Genomic DNA, 23,820 nt, shown 5'->3' on the forward strand with positions numbered 1-23,820 from the left:
CAATAACTTTTTCTAACCTATACTTCCTACTTTCCACTTCCCCGAGTCAACCATTTTCCAATTCTTTTGGCTGTTTCTTCTGGTTATTTACCTCTATAGTTTTTAATTACATGATTATGCCACTAATTTTTTATTTTTGAAAAATTTCTGTAACTGATTAGAAAGTTACACACTTTATCTCAAGTTTTCCAGGTTTTTCTTCTATTCTGATGTAGTACATAAATGCATATTTTTCTAATGAAAGGTAGAGTTAACTAGTATATATATTCTTTCTCTGAATATGACAAAAAAGCATTCCTGTATTTTCCCCCATGTTATTCAAACTTCATGTTCCTAGTGACTAGAATTCTGTGTTCATATTTTTATTAAAACCTTTTTTTTTCTTTTATAGTCAGTACTTATCTTGGATTTAACAATTAAACTTTTCTGTTTTTTTTCTTACTGTTTCTTATTTATTTAAATAATGTTTAAAATTGTTTTTATTAGATATTAAGCATATACAAAATCACATTTATGAAATAAGTATGAAGTGCAAAATAAAAATACAATGAGCACATAAGTACCCAAAAAAATCAGTGTAAGAGTATATACAGCTTCTAGAGTTCAGTGTCTTTGTTCAAATCCTGGTTCTACCATTTATTAACTGTGATAGGGGACAAATTAAACTCTTTGTGCCTTGGTTTCCTCATCTGTAACATAAGCATAATAGCTCATACAGGTGTTGTGAATGAGTTAAAAATCTAAAAGTGTTTAGAACAGTACTTGGTATTTATTAACCCTATATAAATATTAGCTATTGTTATTATATAAATGTACCATAATTTACTTAGTTTAATAGCTTATGGACTTGTTTTACTGTCTCAAACAGTGCTTCTATAAATATCTGAGCACATGCACTCTGAACCACACAGATACACTAAATCACAGGGTATGAGCATTTAATTGTATAGTGTCAAATTGTTTTTTATGGTGATTGTAATAATTTACATCTCAACTAGCACTATGTAAGCACTCTGTTTGCTCCACTTGTTCATTAACCTTGGAATTAAGATTTTTTAATGCTTGCCAACATTGTGATTTTGAAATGGTATCTTGTTATGGTTTATTTTGCACCACCCTGATTAGCAGTGCAGTTGACCATCTTTTTATTTGTTGGCCATTGCAACCTGCTTTCTTCTATGCAGTGCCTATTCAATAGTATCCCTATTTTTCTATTCTTTTCTTTTATTGTTGTTTAGAATATGCCCTATAGCCTATAGTCTATTGTACATACATATATATTATATATTAAATATATTTATCATATATTAAAATATATAGAGCATTCCAATTTATTGTCAGTTAAATGAGTTATATATTTGAGGCTTTTATTTTCACTTTTCATTATACAGTGTGTTTTGATGATCAAAACTTATTAAATTTTATGTAGTTAATTTATAAATTTTGTCCTTTATGATTTTGCTTTTTGTTTCATTTTTAAGAATCCTTTCCTCACCCTGAGAACATGCAAATGTCCTCCTCCTATATTGTATTTAAAAATTTTGCTTTTCACTATTATGTTTAATCTATCTAGAATTGAATTTTTTTATGGGGTTGAAAGTTTGAGGTTCAATTTCATTTTGTCCAATATAGATGACCAATGTCTTAGGAATATTTTTTGAAAGTTCTATCCTTCTCTACTGATGTACAGTGCTATAAATTATTTATCTTATTGAGTTTGATTGTTTGTCTTTTACTGTAATATTTTAGTCCATTTGCATTTATTGTAAACACACTTATTTGCATATATTTCTACCATATTATTTATTTATCATCTTGGCCTTTGTTATATATATTTTTCTCTTATTTCCTTTTGATTGAATGTAATTTCTCATTCTACTTTTTCCCTCTATTTCTATTTTTAGTACTTCCCCTAGAAATGTTAACATACACAACTAACTTATCAAATATAAAGCTTATTAATATTTAAAAAATCTCATTTAGAACAATAAAAGGACCTTAGAACAGTTTAGCTCTGTTCATCTCTCCCCAACTTGTTTTTGTTGTGAATTTTAGTTTTTCTTATTTATTTTTAATACCAGAAGATATTACTATTATTGTATTATGCTGACCATATTTCTTTAGATTTACCTATGCCATATCTGTGCTCTTTGTTCCTTCTTACATCTCTTTTCCTTCATCTAAAGTGTATCCTTTTGAATTTCATTTAGTGATAATACATTGTATCTAGTTCTCTTTTGTCTTAACACATCTGTTTTGCCCTACTTTTGAAAGATATTTTTGAAGTTATTTCTAAGTTCATAGATATTTTCCTTTAGCCTGATGAAGATACTTTCCCACTGTTTTCAGGTTTCCATTATTACTATGCAGAAGTCAAGTGTCAGACCAGTTGTCATCTCTTTTCCATCAATCTGGTTGTCTCTTTGGCAGTTGTTAAGATTTCTTTATTTTTGGGAGTTTCCATTTCATTATGATATATCTATCGGTCAAAGCAAATAATAAGGCCAGCTCAGACTGACAGAGTTGGATAAAAGACTCCACCTCTTCATGGGAGAAGTACAAAATATTATGGCTGTATTTTTTAATGTGTGTGCATTTTTTTAGTTCATAAATGCACTTTATATACTTTTGAAAAATGTTAGTACATGAATATGAAAGACATTCTATTTTAAGACAATATTTGGTGTGCAGGTGGATATTCGGCAAATTAGCCCACAGGCTAGGAACCGTGGATGTAGGGAATGTTTTCAAATGTGACTTCCCCAGATAACTGTAACAGCAATAACCATATACTGAGGGCTTACTCTGTATTAGACACTGTTCTAAGTGATTTTTAAAAAGCTTTTTGTTTTGATATAATTTTAGATGTACAGAAAAGTTGCAGAAATAGTATATAGATTTTAATTTACCCTTCATCTGCTTTCTGTAAATGTTAACATCATACACAGCCATAGTACAATTCTCAAAATCAGGAAATTGACACTGATGCAAGACTATTTTTAACCTACAGACCTTATTTGAATTTCAACAGTTTTACCACTAATGGCCTTTCCTGATCTGGGATCTAATTACAGGAATTACAAGATTCCACATTGAATTGGTATGTCTTCCTGACTCCTTCAGTCTGACAGTTCCTTGGACTTTCTTTGCCTCTCATTACTTTGTCACTTGGGAAGAATCCATGCTAGTTATTTTGTAAAGAGTCTTTCAATTTAGGCTTGTCTGATATTTTCTCTCAAATAGATTGAAGCTAAGCATCTTTGTCAAGAATACCACAGAAATGATATTGTGTCCTTTGTAGTGTATCATATCTGGGGGACATAGTGTTGATTTGTCTCATTACTGGTAATGTTAACTTTCGGGTGGTGCCTTCCAGATTTTTATCCAATGTATAATCCACTATTTTCCTCCTATAATTAATAATAATTAACTTTCTTATTAATCTGTAATCAATGACAATCTTGTGGGGAGACACTCTCCTGTTTCTCATGATACTTTTTAATCTACCATCCTCTTAGGTTATCTGCTCCTTACCTCTCTACTCTGAATTCTGAGTGATTACTACAGCATTTTCTTCCAGTTCTCTAATTTTCTCTTGAGTTATGTCTATTCTGTTATGAAACACATCAATTATATCTTTAATTTCAAAGTCTGTAATTAATTTGTTCTTTGAAGGAATTACCCATTTGAAGATCTCTTATTCCTACTGATAAAATTTTGAACTCATTAATTTTTTTGGTTTATAGAAATTTATTAGAATTGAACGTTTGATCTATCCTCTGATCATCCATCCAGCTGCCTTTCAGTTGGTACGCTGGATGATTGTTGCTGACATAAATGCTCTTGAGATCCTCAGGGTATGTACTCATTTTTAAGAGGATTTTAACTGTACCTTTGAAAAACCCCCTTAATTTTTTTTCTATTACTCTTTCCCCCACATGGAAGTTCTTTGCTTTGTTGGAGAGTTACCTCTTGTATGTACCTTCATCTGACATACATGATTCTTGGTTCTGAGTGCATTTTCAGTGACAGCATTCTTAACAGGGCCCATGAGACATGCTGGTGTCTTTCCATATGGCTGGATGTCCTCTCAGCTTGTATAACCAGTTGTTTCTTGGTGTGACAGGTGACAACTTCCTGTGCTTCCTGGCGTGGTGACCCACCAGTTTTCCTTGTACGTCTTGCACTTTCTCTCCAGGGAGTGTCAGGAGACTGTGGAATCTTACCTTATAACAAGCCTTCCTATGTACTTTTTCTTCAGTATGCCTTACAACTTCAGATACACCAATCTATTTAATCTGTTTATTGAAGTTTTAGAAGTTTGGGATGGTAGCATAGGGAAGTTAAACCTTATATGTCACTTGATACAATGCTATGCACTGTTCTGAATGCTTAACATATATTATTTATTCCTTGGCAACATTCCTATGAGGTAGATACTATTATTTATTCCCATTTTATATATTAGGAGAATGAGACACAGAGATATTAAGTGGTTCCTCCAAGATGACAGAAGTGGAGTATCACTGAATCCTTTTAAATCAGATATAAAGCTTCCCCTTGCACTCCTCTTCTTATCAGCCAGTGAACTTAGCTTCTTCAGCCTTGATACCCCAGGGAAACACCCTGCCACTCAAGTGAAAGCCTGCGACCACAGAGGCTGGGATTATAAAAGTGGCAATTGTAAAAGTTCTGCTAATACAACCCATGTGACCTTGTGGGCACAATGACGCATTGGATTTTGGACCTTGCTCTTCCCTCCTTCGCCTCCCTGCTTCAAATGCTGCTCCAGGACTGTGTGTTGAAGTGATTTTACTGTAGGTATCAATCCCCTGTGAGACCTTAGACAAAGTAATGTCTCCTCCTCCGAGCCTGCTTTTCCCCTACAAGGAGGTAGAGGAGGGAGGGTGAACTGGGAGAGATGTAAATAGTTTCTTTTCTGGTTCTGTAGATTCTCTGAATCTGTAATTCACACATGATCACATTTTCATCATTTTCTTTCATTGTATTTTGACTTGTATATCCATTTTATTTACTTTTCTTTTTGTTTGAATCAGACCGAAGTAATCGAGTTAATGCATACAGTTGAAAACTGAATAATACGCAAGTGCATAAAATGAAAAACAATGTCCTGCTTTCCATCTCTTCTCCTCCCAAATATTACTCCCCAAAGACAACTTCTCATGACTCTTTCTGGTTTTAGTTCCATTGGAGGGTATTTCCATACCTCTGAATAATGTTTGTATTGCTGGCACTTGATTTATAAGCTCCAGACATCATCTGTTGGGTCCTGCTTTGAAATATGAGGATATAGCTCACCTAATGTGACCTAGGGGTTAGAGCCCTTGACCCAGCTCTGTGATCTCTAAGTCCCAGGGGTGGTACCTCTGCAAGATGGGAAATTGCCCCAGGATGGCTACACTAGTACTGTGGGGGGCCTTATTCAAGTTTGTCAAGCTGAAGATGGTAGCACAGGGAGGCTCTGGAGACAGCTCATGAATGCACTCTGAGGAGGGGCTTTATACTCTAGGGAATAATAGCTTGGTTTTTAAAGAGGTTAATCAAGAGGGAGTACAGTGATTGCCTCAGATCAGCACACAGTTTATTGCTCCCAGGAGGGCCTTATGGCATTGGGGAGCCAAGGAATAGGAGCTATTTTACTATAATTGATGTCTGCTGTTGTTCCAGGCAGTAGGAAACAGCAAGGTCACCTGAGATAGGAATAGCCAAACCCCAGAAGTGCTCTGGCCATGTCCAGTGACTGTCCTGGGAAAATTTTGGAAGGGACCTTGTGTCATCACAGCAGGCTAAGTTTCCTGCATTCTTCTGGGGACCAGGAAAGCATCATTTGGAGTCTTTGGGGGCAGGGACTGTGGATGTGGGTGGGGAGCAGGTGGCTGTTCTCTGACAATTAGATTGCACTAAGGGAAGCCTCGGGAGGAGTGAGCCACAGAGAGGACAGCACTGCAACTCTAATCATCTTCTTACCAGGGTGGGCTTAGTAGTTCACAGAAAACTGTCACGTGCCTGTCACCTGTGTCGACCTCTACCCCTTCAAGGGTTACCGCCCCAGTGTCTGGAGAAAGAGGGAGTTTAACTAATAGCCACTGTTAAATTTCCCACTGACACTCCTCTCCATGATGTGAGTGCCCCCCTCCCTCCCAGCTCTTTCATGGCCCACCTCACCTCACTCTATCACCACCTGGAACCCAGGACTGCCATCCCACACAGAATGATGATGGGACAGCCTCATCGGCCTCAGTAGACGGGTGACTTGGTGGAGGTCACATATCCCCACACTACCCTGTGCCTTCTGTTCCCCGTCCCACTCTGGTCATGGTGGAGTTGCTGGGGCAATAGCTGGAGGATGTTGATGAGTTGGATGAAAAAGGTGAACCAATGTCTGCCTTACTGTTTTCATAGTCCAAGGGGAAAAAACCTACCAAATAATTTAACTCCTTGGGTGCACCCTGATACCTAGCTTCACTCCCTGTGCTAGGTGTGAGGTCTCTTCTTCACCCCTTTCTGAGATACTTCTACAATTCGCCAGAAGGCAGAACTTCCACCTTTAAAAAAAATAAAAGTTCACATCTGCTATCACAGAGGTTGATCTCACTCCAAAACTTACTCTTTTCACTACATCTCAAACTAGGTACTTGATCCTAACAGCATCAAGGGGTTGGAGAGGGGGTACTTGTATGGAATAGTCCAAGCTCTGATGCCCTTTGTGGATCCCTTTGTCGGGGTGAAGATAGGTCCGTTCTTTATTCCTGGCCCTCAAATCTGCACCTGTACATAATACACACACAGTCACACAAACAAGCCATCTCACAAAGACACACAGTATTTCTGTGAAACAGTGGTATAAAGGAGAAAAGCCATTATCTTTTCTGCAGTATCATCTGCATAGATTGTGCTGCCAGGGGCATAGAGACTGCAGTGTCAGTTGTTCTTTATTTATTCTCCCATATGCCGCAGACCCATTGCTCTACAGAGAAAGATGGCCAAAGACCTGGACGTTTGTATATTTAAGAGTAACTTTTCTTTACTTCTGGCACAAGTAAATTCTAAAAATAGTGTTTTCCTCCATCAGTCTATAGCAACCCTCTAGAAATAGTAGTGGTGGTGGCATCATTGGGGTCTTCTACCTATTTATGAGCTGTTGGATGCCCCAACAGCCCTGTGATGACTGGTATATTGCCTTGTTTTAACATCAGGTTGTTGAGACTTTCTGATTTCTCCGAGATCAAGTATGGCTGGGCCAGGACTAGAACCCAGATCTGAAGAGTCTGGGCCTAGATCTCTTTCTACAGCATTGGAGCAGAAGAGATCATTCTGAATATTTATCTTATTAAAACAGAATACTGAACTGATAAAAAAAGAAATTAGCATCAGAGTGTGCAAGACAGGGAGACCCAGAGCTCAAAATAGATCAAGAAATCAATAACTTTTATTTCTCAAGAGAACCTAAGGAAGAAGGATCCTGTCTGCAATCTTGGTACAGGAGGCCTTATTTTTATTCTTCAGCAAAATTTTCTATCAGATCTTAGTTTCAAGAGGATCTTAGTTTCTTCATCTAAAGGTAGGAAAGATTGGATTATGATTGGCTCTTTCCAAGCCCAGCATTCTATGATATAAAAAGCTAATATAACACTGTAGGTAGTAAGGAGAATGAGCTCATTGTCATGGATTGACTCAAGAACAGTCATAGTAGAGTCATGCAGCAGCAAGATTGATTTCATAGCCGTGGTGCACCCAGGGCCATTGAGTTAGCCTGGTCCTACAGCCATAGTGAAGAGAAGGGTTTGCTGTCATGATAGTGGGAGATGATTGGCCATTATCAAGAGCAAAGAACTCATCAAATTTTCTGTGAGGTTAAACAAATCTTCAAAGGAGACACTTGACATGTAAAAGGAAGCTTAAGTGAGTTAAGAAAAGAGCTGTTGGACGATACTGAAGGATTCGTGAAGGTCATGGTGGCATTTGTGTGAAGTGGGGACCCATCATCTGCAAGACTGGTGAAAATTTGAAAAGGTCAGAAATTTGGTTCATACAAATTGATAATTATCTGTGAGAATGATGGTTGAGGACTTAAACTGAGATAAAAGAATAGGTTCATTTTGAGAAAACACTTGAGGGAGAAAGTTTCTGTGGAGATCGTGCTCTGTATTTGATTAATGATTTGAAACAGCCAAGATTTGGCATTCATCTAGATCTCTTAAGGGAACATGGACACAGTAAAGGAATTTTGAAGAAATTAATAACTTGTCAAGCAATACCTTCTATCTTGGCTCACCTCTCTATGCATAGTCACAATTCTTCATCTGGAAGCACTCATCAAGAAACAAACAAACAGGGATAATATCCATCTTATAGGTTGTTGTAAAAAAAAATTGAGATTGTGTGCATGAAAGGGTAGGGAAACTTGAAAAACCTTCAGCTAATGTTAGTGCTATGTTAGGGAGACCGACCAAGAAAGAGCTGAGGAGGCAGTGTGGTATCTTGGTGAGAGCTCTGGCTTTGGCATCAGGCAGTGTGGGTTCTCACCCCTGATTTGTCACTTGGAGTTAAATCACTTAACACCTTGAGTCTGAATTTCCTCATCCATAAAATGGGGATAAGAAATTCCACGTGCACAGATATGTGACTTAAAGTCAAAATGAGTAACATATAGGAAGACTTTGCAAATGCTAAACCACCATAGAAATGTGAGGATTATAAATATGCTTATCATCACTTGGGTCCCAGGTTTATGGGATTGAAATTCAGCTGCTCCAATGACAGAGGAATGGAAATACATGAATGATTACCCCCAAAGTATACTTTTTCTCCTTACCATCTATCACCAATAAATATTTGATTTACATTTGAAATCTGGCAACCCCTAAAGCCATTAATCCAAATAAGCACTCTGCACTCTGCAAAGCAAAATGTTCCATAGCCAGAGCCTCCGCTTTGCTCTGTGATGCTTGCTTTGCACACACTCAACAGACTCATTCACTGCTGCTGCTGTCTATGACTCATCCATCATTAAACAGCCTGCAGTAGGCGGCCACTGTGTACGGAGCAGCTTTTAGGACCTGTAGGCAACCATACAGGAAGGACAATCATTGTCTTAAAGAGCTTACAAGATGTCTCTCCTGAGGGTTTCAGCACCTGGCTGTTTCACTATGGATTCAGTGAGACTGAGAAATGACAAGAGAACATTCTTGGGGTACAAAGGTTTATACTCAGCTTTATTCTCATGGTGGTAGGTTGAGCACTAGGATCATGTCTGCATCCAGCCGTCTGCAGGTTTGTAACCCACCTCCATCTCTGCCTCTGCCGAGAGCACTGGGCAGAACTCTTTGTATAGTGACTCAGTTAATAATGGCTTGTATTGCCTATGGGTGTGGAAGCATTAGTCTAGCAGTAGGCCAATTACATCATCAAGTAGTTTAGGGTCAGGTGAGGATCCTGGCCATAGGAACTTCCATTTTTCCCACACAAGCTGAGAGATCCTGTTGTAGATGACTATTGTTTTTGCCTGTACAGCCTTCATTTACCCTCTTCTTATAAGAAAACTGCAGTTTCCCTTTTGTTAGCCACCCTTCCCCTACTCTTGCCAGTGTGCTGTTTAGGTGAGGCTGACCTCGCCCAACCCCTGCCCCAGCAATGGGCACACCACCCGGGCCTTCTCCCCAGAGAGAAGCCTTGGCACTTGGTTCTGGGAAGGGCAAGTCAGTCTTGGCCATTGAATTTCAGGTCCAGAGCTTTTGCTCAAATATTGATGCTTTATGATAACCACAGATAACTTCCTATTTATGGTATTTCTGAGTGCCTGGAGCTAGCTGGGTCTTAAGCTTAATTGGACCTTGACACTTACCTAACCATTGAATTCCTTTTGTTTTTTTTTTCCCATTTGTTTGATCCAGTCAAACCAACTGAAATAGCTGAATAACTGGTATGTTTGTGTTCATTCTTTCAGTCTCCACACCACTTATTGTTTGCCTCCCTGTGTCAGGCCCTTTGAAGGGAGTTTTGGTGACCAAGATGTGGGCTTCCCCTTCATGGAGTTTACAAACTAACAGAAGGGCTACAGATTATCAAAATGCAGTATAGTCAATATAACAAGAAATATATGTATGAGTGTCTTGCCAATAGGTTTGAACCCTGGACAAGTTCACTATGGATTCAGTGAGACTGAAAAAATGACAGTGGAACATTCTTACAGTGAAAAGGTTTATACCCAACTTTATTCCCATGACGGCAGGTCAATCACTAGAATCCTGTCCACCTCAGAGTGAGTCTGTATGCAGCAAGCCACTCTCTGCCTCTGGGCCTCTCTGTCCCCCTACAGCCATCTCCGTCTCTGTCCTTGGCACTGCTGCCACTCCAGTCTCTGCTCCTGTGCAGCCTTGCAGCTGTGCAGCCATGCAGCATCCCAGAGTACTGGGCAGAGCTCTTTGCATAGAGTCAATAACAACATATTGCCCACACGTGTGTAGTGAGCTAGCCAACCAGGGTCAGGTGAGAATCCTGGCCACAGGAACTTTCACTTTCTCCACACTTCACTCCTCCAGGATTCTCACCTCTTAATCTGTGCACCCTCAGTCTTCTGCAATGTTACCTATGGGAGGAAGCTGGAACATTGTAACCAAGTTCCACAATAAAAACAGAGGCTACAACAATATACAAGTAACAGAAATTATAATAACCCTCCAGCCTGAGGAGATCTATTGCCACCCAGTGGTCATCCCAGCAGTTTTCAAACCACTTCTGCTCAGATGAGTTAATCAAAAGGACCATGGGTGAGTCTTAAAATTCCCACCTTCTCCAGCCTCTCCAGCAGAGTCTTGTAGACACACAGGCCGGTCTTGTTGCTTTGTCTCTAGCTCCTGCTTCTTTGTCCTCAGTGACCAGACCTGCTGCTCCAGTTTCAGTTGTTGCCACAGCTCCAGTAAGATTCTATATGACCTTCCATCCGGTTTCTCTCTTTCTGCTCCTACCTTTATCAAATCAACCCACATCTGGCTCCTCATGACCTTCACGGGGCCCTTTAAATTCTTTCTTTGAGTAGCATGCTGTATTTCCTTTTGTGCTTTCACCGCTTGAGTCTGAGGATAGGAGCAGAGCATGCAGTGCTCCACAACCTGGGGAGGAGGCTGCACCTCTCCTGGAGGAACCCACGATTGCCATGTCTTTATTTTCTTTTGGGCTTTCCACTAGCTTTCAGCTGGGTGGGATTTCAGCTGAGGAGTGGTTGAGGCCTCTGGGACTGGCAGGGCCTCTACCCCAGCCTGTCCATCAAACCTCTGCTCCTCCTTCATTTCTGGGGCTGATGGATCCACTCCATCCTTTACCTGCCCCACAGGACTTCGCAGCTTGCATTCTCGTGCTCCTGCCTCTTGTACTACTTCTTCTCATACTACCACTACATCCTTTGCCATTTCCACAGTGCCTCATAGTGACGCCATTTCAGTCATCAACCAATTTTTTACCTCCTCAACGACACCTCACAGCTCATGTTCTCATACTGCTTCTTCTCGTGCTTCCTGAAGGAGGACGTCTTTCTCCCTTATGGCCTTTCTTAGTACTGTGAAAGAAAAACACCCCGCAGTTCCTGCAGCCTCACAGGCACTCTGTTTCTTTAAGGAATTCTCTATTTTGCTGAGGGCCAACTTTACTGCCTCAGGTGTTGCTTCCACCCCTTCCGAGTCTTGAATGGGGCCCAGACCTCTAGGAGGCAAGACACCTCAGACCACTTGTCCACTGGGGGACACTCCAACGTTTCCCCATCCATAGAAACACTCCTCCCATGAGGGCAGCCTGCTCCATTCTTTGGTCTACAATGAATCCTGCCAACATTGCCAATTGTCTTGCCAATGGGTTTCAGCCCCTGACAAGTTCACTAAGGATTCAGTGAGACCAAAAACAATGACAGTGAAACGTTCTTGGGGTGAAAAGGTTTATATCCAACTTTATTTCCATGGTGGCAGGTCAATCACTAGAATTCTGTCCACCTCAGAGCAAGTCTGCATGCAGCAAGCTGGTCTGCCTCTGCTCCTCTCTGGCCCCGCAGCCGTCTCAGTCTCTGTCCTCGGCACTGCCACAACTCCAGTCTCTGCTCTCCTGCAGCTGTGCAGCTGTGCATCCCAGAGCACTGGGCAGAGCTCTTTCTATAGAGTCAGTAACAACATATTTCCCATATGTGTGTAGTGAGCAAGCTGACCAGAGCCAGGTGAGAATCCTGGCCACAGGAACCTTCACTTTCTCCACAGTGAGGCATTTAAGAGCATAAAGTGGAAGCTCTTAACTCATCCAAGAGTAGGTCAAGTGTGAGGGATTTGAGGTCTTCTACCTTCCAAGTAAACCCTAAGAGGCTTCTTAAGGGATGAGTAGGAATTATCTAGGAGTTGATGGAGAGGAAGGGAGCTATATGCTTGTTCTTTCCTCTGAGACAAAAAGAATGGTATGTGTGTGCATGTGCATGTGCCTCTGTGTGTGTGTGTGTGTCTGTTAAGGGTTGGGGACTAGAGGGAGATTATAGCAGGTCCAAATTGCAGAAAGAAAACGCATAATCTAGTTGACAGAATAGTGAAAGTGAAAGAGAGTGAAAGTGATGGGATAATGGAAAAATCAGGGTGGTGGAAGAAGTCCTTTTAGCAATAGACTCTCTTGGGTTTTGACTTGAAGTGTATAAAGCAAGAGGGTGTTTTGAAAGGTCATGCCGGAAGCTATGTGGAGGATGGATTTGAGAAAGACACTTCGGAGGGAAGGAAACCAATAAAGAAGTTACTTAGGGTTCTTTCCCTAACCTTAATGAGAAGTCTTAATGAAGTTTGGAGAGAGAAATACAGATTAAAGAAATATTTTACAGCTAAACTTTTTAGTATTGATGTCTGCATGTGGGGGTGAGCAAGAGAAAAGTTTTTTTTTTCTCATGTGACTAATGAAAACAGATGGCCAATTGAAAGGAGTTTTGTTTTATACCTGCTGAATTAAAGTACATGAGGGATGATTAGAAAGATGCACCCAGAAGGCAATTGGATATATGAACCTGTGGCTTGATTGAGAAGTATAGGTTGGAGAGAGACATTTAGGTATCACCAAAATAAAGTTAAAATCATATCATCTAAGGAGTAAAGTGGAGTGTAAAGAGCAGAGCATTCAGGAAGAACCCCATGTACACCAATACTGAAGCATTGTGCTGGGGTAGAATGAGCCCTTGAAAGAGGCCTGAAAGAATGGCTGGAAAGACAGAAGAACCTGGAGTGGTATCCTAGAGGAGAAGTCAAGGAAACAGAGCTTCAAGGTGGAGGGAGTGGTTATCAGTACCACATGCAGTAAAGTATAGAGAGAAATATGGTATGCCAAACTACCTATGGTATTTGATAGTCAGGAAGTCATCTAGTGGTTGTAGAGCGCATTCTGTAGAGGAGGCATGGGTGTGGGAGCTGGAGGGGGGAAAGCTGAAGTTGGCAGAATAACTATGGACACTGTTTGAGAAGTTTATCTGGAAAGAGAGGAGAAAGATGGTTAGTAAGTGGAAATGGACCCAGTATCAAGAAGTTTCCTCTTACGGATGGATGCCACATGAGTATATTTCTAGGATAATAGGTAAGAGAGATTTATCAGGAAGGGGGAAGTTGAAGATATAAAATGAGGAAGTTTGGGGATGTAGCACGATGTTTGAGCCTGGTGAGAGTGTGGTGAGGGGCACTAGGGACAGATTTGCCCTGGAAAGGAGGGAGGGCATCTCATGTTCTAGGAATGGGAGGAAAGTTTTTAGGATGTGTGTGGGTTACTCAGTTTCACAGGAGTCAGTTGTGAGAGTGGTGGGGAATCAGAACAAGGCCGGGAAGTTGAGGAAGTAGTACCAGACAACTTCTTTCTGTGGACGCTGTCCAGTTGGCTGAGAGTGGTCAGTGACAAGGAAGGGGAGGTAGCTGAAAGGCACAGGACCAAAGGCAGGTGACTTTTCCTTTTTTTTTCTTTTATTTGAGATATAATTCACATAACATAAAATTCACCTTTTAAAATAGGTTTTCAGTGTTTTCATGGAGTTGTGCAAACATTACCACTGTCTAATTCGAGAACATTTTAATCACCCCCAAAATAAATCCTATGCCCATCAGCAATCACTACCCATTTCCCCTCCCTCTAGCCCTTGGTAACCAGTAATCTAATTCCTGTCCAAGATTTGCCTATTCTGGACATTTCATATAAATGGAGTGATACAATACACAGGCCTTTTTGTTACTGACTTCTTTTACTTAGCATAATGTTTTCAAGATACCTCCATATTGTTGGATGCATCATTACTTTACTCCTGTTTTTTTTGCTAAGTAACAAATAGTCCATTGAATGAATATACCACATTTTGTTTATCTGTTCATCAGTGATGGACATTGGATTTATTTTACTTTGGAGCTATTATGAATAATACCCCTATGAAGTTTTTGTGTGGTGGACCTGTTTTAAGTTTTCTTGGGTATATACCTAGGTGTGGAATTGTTTGGTTATATGTTGTTTATGTTTGACTTGTGGAACTGCCAAACTGTTTTCCAAAGCAGCTGCACCATTTTATATTCCCACCAGCAGTATAGGGTTCCAATTTCTCTATTTCTTTACCAATTGCTGTTATTACCTTTTCTAATAACCGTCTTAGGAGGTGTGAAGTGGTATCTCATTATGAATTTTATTTGCATTTCCCTAATGGCTGAACATCTTTTGATATGCTTACTGGCATTTGTATATCTTCTCTATAGAAAAACCTATGCAAATCCTTTGTCCATTTTAAAATTAGGTAATTTGTTTTCATATTGTTGAGTTGCAAAGTAAGTTTTATATATATGCCTTATCAAATATGATTAGCAAATATTTTCTCCAGTTTTGTGGGTTGTCTTTTCACTTTCTGGATGGTGTCCTAAGAAGCACAAAAGATTTTAATTTTCAAATAGTCTGGTTTCTCTATTTTCTCACTGGTTGCTTGTGCTTTTTGTGTCATATCCAAGAAACTTAATTCAAAGTCAGGAAGATTTATAACTGTTTTCTGGTAAGAGTTTTTTAGTTTTGACTCTTATGCTTAGGTTTTTGATTAAGTTAATATTTAGATATGGTGTGGGACAGAGTTACATACTTCATCCTTTTGAATGTTACCATCCAGTTGCCCCAACAAACTTGTTGAAAAGACCATTCTTTCTCCCATTGGATTGTTTTGGCTCCCTTGTCAAAAATCAGTTGACCATAAGTGTGAGGGATGTAAGGGTTTATTTCTGGTTTCTCTACTCTGTTCCATTGATCTGTGTGTCTATTCTTATATCCATACTACTGTATCTTCTTTCCCGTAGCTTTGTATTAAGTTTTGAAATTGGGAAGTGAGACTTCAGCTCTGTCCTTTATCAAGATGGTTTTGGCTATTCTGAGCCCCTTAAATATCTATATTGTAAAGTTTAGGGTTGGCTTTTCAGTTTCTACAAAAAAGCCAGCTGGGATTTTAAAAGGGATTGTGTTGAATCTGTAGATCAATTTGGGAAGTTAGGCCATCTTACTAATAATGTCTTGCATTCCATGAACACAGGTGTTCTTCCATTTACTTAGATTTAAAATTTTTTTGGCATTGATAATTTGTAGTTTTTAGTGTATACGTCTTACACTCTTTTTGTTAAATTTATTCCTAAGTATTTTATTCTTTTTGATGGTATTATAAATGAAATTATTTTCTTACTATTACTTTCAGGGTATTTATTGCTAGTGTATAGAAATGCAGTTCATTTTTATGTACTGATTTTGTATCTTGCAACCTTGATGAACCCTGTTTATTAGTTATAATAATTTATATGTGTCTCTGTATGTATTTCATAGGATTTTAAAAAATATATATTATCATGTCTCTGCAGATACAATTTTAATTCTTCCTTTCTAATTCAGATGCCTTTTATTTCTTTTTTCTTGCCTAATTACATTAATAGAATCTTCAGTGGAGTGTTGAATATAAATGATAAGGATCAACATATGATCACCATTAGGATGATGTTGGGGTAAAGTCTTTAGTCTTCCACCATCAAGTGTTATGTTAGCTGTGGATTTTCTCGTTGATGTCCTTTGTTAGGTTCCCTTCTGTTCCTAGTTTGTTGAATGATTTTATCATGAAAGGTGTTAGAAAAAATCCTTTTTCCCCTGTATCTATAGAGATAATCATGTGGTGGTTGCCTTTATTATATTCATATGGCACATTACACTGATTGATTTTCATTTTTTAAATCAAATTTGCATCCTATTTACCTACTTGTTAGTTCATGGTGTTTTCTCCTTTTTAAATTTTGTTCTATTTTGCTTGCTAGTATTTTGTTGAGGATTTTCATGTCTATACTCATTAATTATATTAGTCTGTAGTGTTTTTTCTTGTTATGTCTTTGGTTTTGGTATCAGGGTTATATTGGCCTCATAGAATAAATTAGGAAGTAATCCCTCTTATTATAAAGGTTTTTTTTAAAGAGTTTGCAAAGAATTGTTATTAACTCATCTTTACATGATTGGTAGAATACACTGGTGAACCTCTGGCTCTAGGCTTTTCTTTGTGAGAGAGAAGATATTTTGTTACTAATTCAATTTGTTTATTTGTTATAGGTTTCCTATTGAGTTAGTTTTGGTAGATTGTGTATAATAATTTGTCCATTTCATCTAGGTTATCAAATTTGTCAGTATGTAATTTCTCATAGTATTTGCTCATAATTCTTTCTATTTCTCTATGGATAGTAGTAATGTGCCATCTTTGATTCCTGATTTTAGTAATTTGAGTCTTCTCTTTTTTTCTTGGTCAGTCTAGCTAAAGATTTGTCAATTTTGTTGATCTTTGCAAAGAACTAACTTAGTTTTTGTTTTTATTGCATCTATTGTTCTTCTATTTTTTATTTTATTTTTTCCTGCCCTAGTCTTTATTATTTCCTTCCTTCTGCTTGTTTTAGGTTTAGTTTGCTCTTCTTCTTTCAGTTTCTTAAGGTAGGCAATTCAGGTACTGAGTTGATCTTTTTTAAAGAATAAAGGCATTTAAAGCTGTAAGTTTTCCTTCTAAGCACAGGTTTGGCTATACCTCTTAAGTTTTGGTATGTTGTGGTTTTGTTTTCATTTGTCTTAAAGTATTCCCCTGTTTCACCTGTAGTTTCTTCTTTGAACCATTGGCTATTTAGATGTGTGTTTTTCAATTTTCACATATTTAAGAATTTCCCAAATGGACTTCTGTAATTATTTTCATATTTTGTTCCATGTCATCATCATACTTTATACGATTTCAAACATTTGAAATTTATTTAAACAGGTTATGGCCTAACATATGGTCTATTCTGGAGAATATTCCATATGCATTTGAGAAGGTTATAAATTCTGCTATTGTTGGTGAAGTGTTCTGTAGAGGTCTCCTTTGTCCAGTTGGTTTATAGCATTCTTCAAATCTTATATTTTTTTGTTGATCTTTTGTCTAGTTGTTCTGTTCATTATTAGAAAGTGGAATATTGAAGTCTCCAACTAACATTTTTATATTGTCTATGTGTCCTTCAAGTCTGCTTTCTATATTTTGAGGCTCTCTTGTTGCCATATATTCATAATTGTTCTATCTTCTTGATGGATTGATTTTTTTATCATTATAAAATGTCATTTTTTGCCTTTAGTAACAAGTTTTGTCTTAAAGTTTATTTGATGTAAGTATAGTCACTCAAACTCCTGTTGGTTACAGTTTGCACAGTGTATATTGTTTTATCCTTTTCCCTGCAACCTGTTTGTGTCTTTGAATCTGAAGTGTGTTAATTATAGACAGTATACGATTGGAGCATGTTTATGCATCCATTCTGTGAAAATTTCCTTTTAATTAAAGTGTTTATTCTATTTATATTTAATATACTTACTGATAAGATAGGATTTACACATGCCATTTTGCTATTTGTTTTCTAAATATCACATGCTATTCCTCCATTACTGCCTTTGTTAAATAGCTGTTGTCTAAAGTACCATTTTAATTCCATTATCATTTATTTTCCTATATATTTTTTGAGTTATCATCTTAAATGGTCACCACTGAGGTTATAATTAACATCTTAACTTGTAACAATCTATTTCAGATTAATACCAACTTAATTTCAATAGTTTATGAAAACTTTTCTCTCATATAGCTCCACTCCTTCCTGTCTCCCTTGTGTTGTTCTATGTGTAATACAAATTGCATCTTTATACATTATATGCACATCAACACAAATTTCTAATTATTGTTTCATGCAGTTGCCTCTTGAATAAGATAGGAGAAAAGAGTTCTGAGCAAAATACATTTATGTTTTCTGTTATATTTACCTCTGTACTTTCCTTTACCAGAGCTCTTTATTTCTTCGTGTTTATTTGAGTTACAGTCTGGTGTCATTTCGGCCTAAAGGACCCCCTCTGGTATTTCAGGCAGGTCCACTTACAGCAAATTCTTTCAGTTTTGTTCGCTAATTCTTCAGTGATGGTCAGTGATAGTTCAGTGAACTATTTCCAAATTCACTGATTTTTTTTCCCTCTGCTTGCTTAGATCTGTTTGTTGGCTCTCTCTAGTCAATATTTTCACTTCAGATACTGTACTTACAGCCCCAGAAATTCCATTCAGTCATTAAAAAAATAATTTGTATCTCTTTATTGATATTCTGTTTTTTAATATATAATTCTCATATGTTCCTTTAGTTTTTCAGACACAGTTTCCTTTAATTTTTTGTTAAAGTAGAATATTTAAAGTTTTGTCTAGTAAGCACAGTGACTGGGCTTCCTCAGGGATAGTTTACATGGATTGATTTTTCCCTGTATTTTTGCCATGCTTTCTTATTTCTTTACATGTATAATTTTTTTGAAAGCTGAGCATTTTAATGATCTACTATAGAAATTCTAAAAATCAGCTTTCCCCCCATACTCAGAGTTGTTGCTGTTTGTTTCATGACCTACTGAGCTAATTCTGTAAAGTCGCCTTCTTTATCGTGAAGGTTAATGAAGTTTTTGCTGTTAGCTTAGTTAGTTAGTGGTCAGCTAATGATTAGCAGAGACTTCCTTACATGCCTGGGAAGTCTCCCAGTCACTGCTGAAGGGCTGTATGTGAGTTTTGGGGATACTTTAGCACTTAGACAAACAGTTAACAGCTCTACCTTAATTAGCTTTTCCTTCTTCCTTGTGCAGAGCCTCAAAATTAGCCAGTAGTGAGATTTTTAGGGCCTTCTCAGATCTTTCCCTTCTAGAATCTCAGGAGTATTTCTGTGCCTTTCAAGGCTCCCTATGGACGTCTCATTTCCCAGATTTTCCTTTTGAACTTTTTGGTTAGTCTTTCGTTTACTGCAACTGTTACCCACCTTTGTAGGCAGCTGTGATGTTTAACAGTTGTGTCTGTTTTTGGCAAATGCCCTCAGGGAAAAGGCTGTTCCCACATTTGGGTAAACTCCAAATCAGGCCAAATAATGGCAGGCCTTGTGAGGGGGATCTTCCAAGGAACTATAATACAGGTCAGATCTTGGCAATTCTCTGGAAATTAAGGTTTGAGGGTGCTCTAACCCTGTTCTCTCCCTCCAGTCACTGCCAGGATGCTGACTTTCACTGTGATTGTAGGCTATTTAATCTGTGTATAGGGGATATCAAAGCCACTGTTGATCTGGGGGTAGGGGTGGAGACTGGGAATATGGCAAGTTAAAATGCCATAATGCTCACTGTTCGCACTAAGATTTTATCTTTTACCTTAAATAAATGCTCCCTAGCATGTTTCAAGCCTTTCAAGCCAGAGTTCTGAGAAAGTTAATTCTGACAATTTTTGCCTATAATTCTGGTTAATTTTATGGAGGAAAGGATTTTTAGAGGTCCTTACTCTGCCAAATTTGCTGATATCACCAGATGGTTTTTTCATAAAGTAGAAGAAAGTGTAGTGATGATGAGTTCTAAGGAGAAGAAGGCAGAAATGGTTGTAGCTAAGGAGGGGTTAAGTGTGTGGGATGCCTTAAACGAATTTTAAAAGAGGGAAGGCTTATACCTAGATAGAAAAGGGAGAGGGAGTTTTCATGTGATCAGAGAGGCAGTCAGGTTCCTAGGTTCCTAAAATGAGGTATCATCTAGAGAATGATGGCTAAACTTGTCATCTTGGGAAATAATGTTACCATCCTTAAAAGAAAACTTTACATGATGTTCTGTCTCTTTCCAGTTACCATTCCATCTTTCTCTTCTTTTTTCATGTATACATATTGAAACAGTGATATGCAGTCTTTTGTACATCTATGTATATCTTCATTCCACTATGTATCTTCTTCAGCCCACCCCACAGTGGCATCCCCTTCTGTCCAGAGCGGCCAGAGGAAGGGAGCTCTGAGGGACAGTCATCCTAGCTTGCTGTGGTGCCAGTAGGGCCTGTGCATCTGGGCTCTGGACATGGAGATAAAAGGGTAGAGCTGAGAAGGATCCTCAGAGGACAAGTTGTCCTAAATTCAGAGATGAACTACTTAAAGAAAGAGAGAGAAGTCTGAGAGGTTTTTAGTGAAGTAGAGAGAGACAAATAAGTTAATTAACATGATTAGGAAATGAAACCAAGGAAGTATTATTCTCATCTATACCCTTCAGGTACATTGCTATTCATGATTGCAAGCGGGGTATTTTCTAAGTCAAGGCACAGAGACTGGGAGGGCATCACTTTCTGTATGCCCCTTTGCCAGGGTAAGATGAGACTGAGGGTTGAGCAGGCTTGATAGAAGGGACTGAATGGAGACTTGTATTGTGCTGACGGGTTGTCGGATGAGGGCTGATGCTCAGCTCAGCCCAGCTTCTATCATCTCTTCTTTCTGCCTCAGCTCAAGGGAAATGTGAACTCACTTTCTTGAACCCCCATTATATGGCAGGCATTGGGCTAAGGTGCTCTAGTGTGTTCCCCACCAAATCTTCACATTAACCCTAAGGGATGGGAATCATTGTTCTCACTTTATGGATGAGGAACTGAAGCTTAGAAAGATTTTTATTTGTTCAAGGTCATGCAGCAAATGAAAAAAAAATACAACAAGGTTGTAATTCTAGGGTGACTGACTCAAAGTATGAGTATTTGTTCCCTATTCTTATTTCTTTTTCTTTCTCTCTCCTTCTTCAAAGAGGAACACTATATCAGGTGCCAGGAGTGCAAAGATAAATAAGCCCTGGGACCTGGTCTCAAGGAGCTAACACATGAGTAGAGGGAAAGAGACATGCAAATAAATGAAACCGAGCAATACAGGTGTGGACCTAGATACCTGTACTGGGACAGCTGGGGTGCAGAGGTGAGGGGGTGGTGAGCAGTGTAGCCTAAGAAGGGGGAAATTCACTCTACTCTCCGATGCTATCAGTAGGATCTGAGTTTTACTAGATATGCCAGGAGGCCTGGTAATCAGTGTGGTTGTGTACTTTTGATATAAATATCCTCCTCTCCTGTCTGTGAGGGCCATCGCCCCTTCCTTCTTTTTGGTTTGGAAAAAAGGAAGAGCAATTTGGGCTCAGTTACTTCTCTCTGTTCCAGAGGCCTGACACAGAGCACTGAAGAGTTCCATTGCTGAAGGAAGGGCTGGTGCAATTAGACAAAAATAGGCTTTTAGACTTTGGGAAACATGGAAGAACTAAGGTAACAAAAGGACCTGCTGGATCTGTCTTTTTCCTGATGGATGGTGGGCACAGAGCTGTCATGGGGTCACAAACTCAAATGCTCACAGGGTCAGGGCAGGTCACATTAAGAATGGCAAGATACAGAAGTCAGGTGGCCCTCTTGGTCAATCTTGGTTTTCCCATTTTTGGTGTATACATGAGGGCAAGAAATACTTAACTCTCTTCTCTCTAAAAAATAACAGATGAAGTACAATGATACATGGCAACTGTCTCCTGGCTGCAGTGTAGGGAAGGCTATAGGACAAGGTGGAGTCTGTGGTGATGGAGGGGCAGGTACCTGATGTGAGGTCGGTAGGAGTATTGGCTTATACAGCAAGATGTCATGAAGAAACATGGGCCCAGTTTCCCCGAATCTTCTGATATTTCAAGAGAAGCTGGGAATCTAGATTTTTAAGTGAAATCACTCAGTTTTTAAGTGTGAGCACCCAATTCATTTTTCTTTTCTTTTCAAGACTAAGGGGGCTATTGTTCTGCAGGCCAAACATAGTAAATCTGCACACCATTAGTTGCAACCCTCGTCAGATCATTTTGCAACCAGGATCCAGCCATTTTTGGCCTTGGGGATCAGCTTTCAAAGCATATAGGAACCCTTAGAGAGCAGAAAAGCATCTGTGCTAGAGTGGAGTCATTCTGCCTATCTGGAATTGTGCTGATGAGTCCTTACTTGCCCTTCCTGGCTCCCACGGTGTGCCATGCTTTATGCTTCTGTTTTCCCCAGAGCCTCTTCTTCCTTACTCACTGGTACACCTAAAAAAGGCATCTCTAGATGACTGGGGGACATTAAGAATATGACTCTCGGGGAATCCCACCAAGTATTTTAGCTACTAGATGCATGTGACAATAGAGCAGCTGAAAAGTGACTACTACAAATTGAGAGGTGCTGCAGATGTAAAATACGTACAGGATTTTAAAGCCCTTGCTATGAGACAAAGAAAGTAAAATACCTCAGTAATTTTTTATATCACTTACATGTTGAAATGATATTTTGGATAGACTCAATAACATAACTAAAATATATTATTAAAATTAATTTCTGTTTGCTTTTACATATTTTTAATGTAGCTACTAGAAAATTGAAAATTACATGTATAGGTCACGTTATATTTCTACTGGACAGCGCTGTTCTAGCCCTCTCCCATTCCAAGAGTAAGTGGGAAAGATGGTTGCTCATTCTGTTCTCATCAGTTCAGGAACAACCACTCTGAATGTCACAGTTGATGATGGGGCTGTTGTGAGGGGAATAATGAGGCTTAGCAATGTAGGGCATCGTTCAGATAGCTGTGCCTTCAAGATGGCAAATATATGTCCATGGAGTGGCCGTGGAGCCCTTAAAGGAAATGGCATCTACAGGGATGACTGCTGGCTGAATGTACTTCCGCAGATTCACTACTTGTTATTTTGACTTCTGACCCTGGATTCTGTTCTGTCAGGATCCGGTACTAGTCATACTCCCCACATGTCTGGACAAGGGAGTGGCCTGGGCCTTTTTGAGTAATAGCTCTTCAGTTCTTACTGAACTGAGCCAAAAGTTTGAATTTGTGGGTGAGTAGGTTCAGAGATAAAAGGTCTTTTTATCACCTCATGGGCAGAGCACCAGTCCTGCGGTCCCCTTCCTGGCTAGTGTTACATGCTGGATGGTCGTTTCCCAACCTCTCTGCCTTGAGAAGAGAAATTTATATTGCTTTAGGCCTCTGACAGAAGTTAGGAATTCATGCATCGAAGACCCCGCCATGCTCCCCACCTGAGGCTAAAGGGGTATCTGGAGGATGCCAGTACAGACAGAGTGTGCTCTGCCACCTGGGAGCACTTGCTGAACCCTGGGCATGCCAGCGGGAGGTTTAGCCAGCAGAGGAGTCAAAGCAGGAGGGACGAAGGTACAAGTTGGGTGAAAATATTACAGATTCCTTTTTAAAACACTGTGCTGCGTGCTACTACCAGCATTATCCTAGAAAGGTCCTTTTCCTTCCCTCCTTCCTTTTTTCCTCCCTCCCTCTCTTCCCTCTTTCTTCCTTCCTTTCTGCTGGAGCAGGAACCTGCCAACATGTCTTTGTAGTCTATCAGAGCCCTGATTTACACCACTCAGAAGTTTTGCATGGCTGTCACCTTATTAAGGTATTTATGTCTTGGCAGAGCCTGAACTTGAATCTACCTTGAAGGTGTAATTGTGTG

Source organism: Manis pentadactyla, chromosome 2, assembly GCF_030020395.1.
Source record: "Manis pentadactyla isolate mManPen7 chromosome 2, mManPen7.hap1, whole genome shotgun sequence".
In the NCBI taxonomy this organism is placed as follows: Eukaryota; Metazoa; Chordata; class Mammalia; order Pholidota; family Manidae; genus Manis; species Manis pentadactyla.